The sequence below is a fragment of the Pseudorca crassidens genome, chromosome 5, assembly GCF_039906515.1.
Source record: "Pseudorca crassidens isolate mPseCra1 chromosome 5, mPseCra1.hap1, whole genome shotgun sequence".
Classification (NCBI taxonomy): Eukaryota; Metazoa; Chordata; class Mammalia; order Artiodactyla; family Delphinidae; genus Pseudorca; species Pseudorca crassidens.
Genome location: NC_090300.1, coordinates 143,093,259 through 143,098,368, shown reverse-complemented (window position 1 = coordinate 143,098,368; position 5,110 = coordinate 143,093,259). Strand labels below are relative to the sequence as shown.

The 5,110-nt window shown below is 51.8% G+C and overlaps 1 pseudogene; it reads right to left on the bottom strand.

Moving 5' to 3' along the window:
• Positions 1-370: 370 nt before the first annotated feature.
• LOC137224591 (small ribosomal subunit protein uS2-like) lies at positions 371-1,342 on the bottom strand (annotated as a pseudogene).
• Positions 1,343-5,110: the final 3,768 nt, after the last annotated feature.

Below are 5,110 nucleotides of genomic sequence, written 5' to 3'. Positions count from 1 at the left end.
CGCAGACAGCCCCCTCTGGAGCAGCCATGGACACGTCCATGCCCTTGGGAGCTCACAGTCTCCCCTGAGATTCTCACACTTCAGCTGCATCAGAATCACCTGGAGGGTGGGGCCTCACCCCCAGAGTTTCAGATTCAGCCAGTCTGGGATGGGGCCTGAGAACCTGCATGTCTAACAAGTTCCCAGGTGATGCTGATGCTGCTTGTCTGGGGACCACACTTTGAGAACCACATGTCTAAGATGGGGTCCCAAACTTTGGACGCCTGAGACTCATCTGGGCCTAGTTTCTGGAGATTTCGACTTCAGTAAGTCTGTCATGTATTGGGGTAGATGCATGCATTATTTTTAGAGACTCTTTATTTTCCGTCAACCTATTTCCGTTTTAAGAGTTTGTGGAAGAATAGTTTAAGACCACTCAGTGGTTGTTCCTACCCACTCAGAGGCCTGAGCGGTGGGAACTGCAGACCAGTCTTCAGCGGCAGGCTGAGCACTCCAGTCTTCAGCGGGGAACCGCTGAATAGGCACGGGGGCACCTGCACACCTTCTGACCAGTCCGCCACCTCAGGCTGAGTAGCAGTGAACTCAGGAGGTGGGGCGGTCCATTCACCCTGAAATTCCTCCTCGGTCGCAGGCTTCTCAGCTGCCGCCTGCTCGTCCCTTTCAATCTCTTCAGGGTCTCTGTAGAAGTAGAGGTCAGGCATGACCTCCCGTGGGTGCTCACGGGAGATGGTGCCACGCATGCGCAGAACTTCCCGGGCAAGCATCCACCACGTCAGACCCCCTGAGTGAGCTCCCTTGTTGTTGCATGGGATGGCAATGTCCACATACCGCAGAGGAGAGTCTGCGTTACACAGAGCCATGGTAGACAGGTTAACGTAAGAGGCCTCCGGGAGAGGCAGGTGGTCAGCCCTGGGATCAGTAACCACCGGAAGTCTTGGCTCCCGGAAGGATCTGGTTAGTGAAGTTTCCAGGAGAGAAGCGGCCAGCAATAGGAGTGGCTCCAGTGGCGGCAGCTCGCTGGCCGGTATTCCTGGAGGATATGACACTGACATCAGCTGGGTTTTCAATGGCAACAATGGCACGAGCTGCCAACAGAAGCTTCTCCCAGGTTCTCTTCAGATTTATGATGTAGATGCCATCACTTTTCCTTTTGTAGACGTACTGTTCCATTTGGAAGCCAAGGTTGGTGCCACCGAAGTGGGTTCCTGCTGCAAGGAATTTGAGGACATCCTCCTCCTTCATTTGCAGGACATCAAGGGCCCCGGACATTGTGAAAGTTTCCCTTTTAAGTTATTACGGGAATCCAGAACAAAGCCGTATGGACCCTTATCTGGCGTGGGAAGAAGGTGCGTGCATTTTGACAATGTTCCTGGGGAATCTGATATCTGTGAGCCACCGGCATATGGACGGGGGTGCTTGTTGCTGCAGCACCCCAGGTCCTGCCACTGGAGAGCTGGATTCTGGAGCTCTGGGGCAGGGTCCAAACCTGCATTTTTTTAAAAATTTATTTAAATTTATTTTTTTTTAACATCTTTATTGGAGTGTAATTGCTTTACAATGGTGTGTTAGTTTCTGCTGTATAACAAAGTGAATCAGCTATACATATACATACATCCCCATATCTCCTCCCTCTTGCGTCTCCCTCCCACCCTCCCTACCCTACCCCTCAAGGTCAAACCTGCATCTTTAACAAGCACGCCTGTGCCTCTTACAAAGGGCCAGATGACACTGGCCAGGTGGGGGAGAAAGAGTCGGAGTGGGAGCTCCTACTTCACCAGGGAGGAAGCATCTGTTGTCCCTTTGTCAAGCCTTGGTTGCCTCCCACCTCCCACTGCCAGCCCCCCTCCCCCTCCCCGCCCAATGGCAGCAGTGCAGCCACTAGTGTGGGTCCAGGAGGTGCCCATTGTCCATCCTGTTATGCTTGGCACTTAGTAAGTTGCCCACACCCTTTGGTATTCTCAACTGTGGAAATGCCCAGCAGCTGTGAGGAAAATTTCGACCTGGCTCAAGCTCATTAGGGCTGGGTCCTGGACCTCCCAGTGCTCCCTGCCCCCCAACTTCAGTGGCTGTTGACTGTTTCCTCGGTAAGAGGCTCAGCGAGCCCATTTGCAGCATTTTGAATCCTTACCTCCAATCCGCAAGAAAACAGAGATGCTATCCAACGGCTGATGATATGAAGATGCGCATGCACATATGTGCTCCTGGCTTCTCTCTCATCTTTCCTGTGCAAGGCTTATGCAACCTAGCGGACTGAGTGACCTCCCCACCCCCCGTGCCCCACCCCAGCACTCAGGAGATTGAAGGATGCTAAACGCGGGTGCTTGCAAAACTGTGCAGTTTAAACAGGATCTGGTTTCCTAAGCAAAATGTTCCGGCTCCACCCCATGCAATGCTGTGACTAGTACTTCAGGGACATTCCTCCAAGGAAGTCGCAGAGGCTGAAGGGAGATTTAAGAGGTCAGAGGGCAGGGTAAGAGGGCAAAGGGCAGCTTTGCTGCTGCCAGACTATTTTGGGGCAATCACGACTGTAGATCACAGAGCTTCATGCAGAACGCTGAAGCCTGTGTGCGCTCTCTCTCTCCCCTCTGCAGAGCCAATGGGGGGGAGGGGGCAGAAAGAGAGCTCAGGACAGGGGGCAGGCGCCAACCTGTCTCGCCCATACCCGAGTGGAGTCCCTCAGTTTCTACATCTGTAAAACGAGAGGAAACTGTCTCTCCGGCTCCTTGAAGAGCGCCATCTGAGAGGATGCGCTGTACTTGAGGCTGCTTCCTGGGAGGGTTACCATCACTAGGCTGCCCGCTGGGTCTTCCCCAGTGACAGTGGCTGGGATCAGGCAGCCCCCCCGCCCCCCCCACACCTTCAGGTGTCGGATTTTAATGGGGAACCCATCTGGAGAAGCCCGAGGAGTCTAAGGACAGCAGTGGATCAGGAAATCAAAATGCTTTCTGACCTTTTATGTGTACTTTTACGAATATCCTGGAGGCAGTGGGCGACTGGCCGGGTGCTTCCCCCGTTGTTATTTTCATCGATTCTATTTGTCATTGCCTGGCTTTCATGGCATCCTCAAGGGCACCCGGACGGAAGACGGGGAGGTAGCACCATGCTTTGAGAAACCAAGGGACACCCAGGCTGATAAACAAGGGCATACTTGTCCTAACAGACCTTGTCACGTGGTGTCGCATCCACCTAAGTTCAGGCGGAGGGGCGGTCAAAGTCAGGTGTGCTGGGAGGCCGGGGTGCTGGGCGGCCGCACAGAGCGCATGCGCGGCGCAGGCAGGCATGAAGGATGCCCCGGCGGAGGGCGGCCAGCGCCAGGTCCAGGGCTTAGCTCCACGCAGGCCGAGGCGTGAGGCTTCGCCCCACCACTGGCACGTGGATTGCGTGATGCTGGGCAAGACACAAATGTATTTCTTTGTTTCGATTTCTTTATTTAAAAAATGGCAAAATCTCCAAGCTGCCAGCCTCGCAGTTACGGGGTTGTAGTGCCGTGGCTCGCGTACTGTCTGTAAACTGTTAGGTGAGAATGAAACATTTTATAACCAGCCATCTCCGCTCTGCAGAAAAGCTTTGAGACAGTTTAGTTACACCAAAGTGTGAACGTGGCGAAGATTTTGATGGAAGCCCCAGGAGCAGCCGTTTCGCGCCGCCTTCCCTGGAGTCTGAGCTGCTCAGTTGCTCACCTGGAGGGGCGAAGCCTCGCTTCGGGGTCTCCTGGGTGTACTCCCAGCTATTGTGAGCTGGGTTCTGATTAGGACAGGGGTTCTTCCCTCTCCGGGTGCCATGACGTCTTTGACGAAGCCTGTGGACCCTTTGTTAGCATAATGTTTTTAAATGCATAAAATAAAGAAAATAATAAAACACTCTGGATTGCGAAAGAAATCAATTAGTGTATCGATACAGTTATCAAATTAAAAAACTTGTGCTCTTATTTTTACTGTATTTTGTAATAAGACCTACCAGCAGTTTTGATAACCAGTCATACGAAAGTAGTGGTGGGCAATCAGTGCTGTTCTGAGATTTCTGGAACTCCTGTAATGTTCCATCAAAGTATCTATGATTTCAAATCCATGACCAAGTACCAGGTTCTGTCCGTGCTGTTTGTTGTGTCCATTTGTAATGAAGAAAATGCTGATTTTCAGTTGGAGATTAGTGAAAATATAAATGTCATTATTTTCCTATGCAATTTCAAAGACCCCCTAAGTTCTGCCCATGGACACTCCTGATTAGGACCCCTGGAACTAGAGTTTACTCACTAGGAATGTCTCCTGGCTTCCTGCAACCATGTTGTGCATTTCTTTCCCTCCCTCCCTTCCTTCCCCACTATTTTTCCCAGCCTGATACAAAATAGCCCTTAATAAATATTTCTGGAAGGAACGAATTCCTTCGATTATAGGCATGAGGGCAGCTTGTGTCGTGTGAGCCCAGTGCCGTGTCAGGTATTGATAAAGAAGAGTTCTACCATGGTCCCCGCCCTCCACGTGGAGCTCTGCGGCTGGGGCATGGTCCCAGCTGGCCAGGGTTGGAGGCAGAGGAGAAGGAGATCTGCCGTAGAGCTCTGGGCTCCGGGTCAGAATCCCAACTCCATCCTTACCACTGGTGTGACCCAGACACGTCTGTTTTTTAAAAAATTGAGATATAGTTGACAGATTGTGTAAGTTTCAGGTGTACAGCAGACTGATCTGATACATTTATGTTGCAGTTTGATTACCACTGTAGCATCAGCTAACACTTCCACCACATCCCATAATTATCATTTCTTCTAGTCCCATCACCGCCTGCTGTCTCAATTCCATACCTGTTAAGAGGAGAGGAGATCGGGGCTGATCCATGGGTGGCCCAGGTCAAATGAGCTGATATCTCAGGAGTGCTTAGAACGTTGGGTACATGGTCAGGGTGACCAGTTGTTTGATCTTCCTGGGGTTTCCTGAAGGGACTGAAGTTCTCTGGAAACCGGGTTTCCAGGGTTAGAACTTCGATAGTCCCAGGTAAATGGGGATGAGTTGGTCACCCCATTGGGTGCTCAGCAAGCATTAGCTACCGTCACCCTGTGGGATGGCATTGGCAGGGCACAAGCAGGAGGAAAGGAAAGGCAGGTGACAGTGGAGGGTGG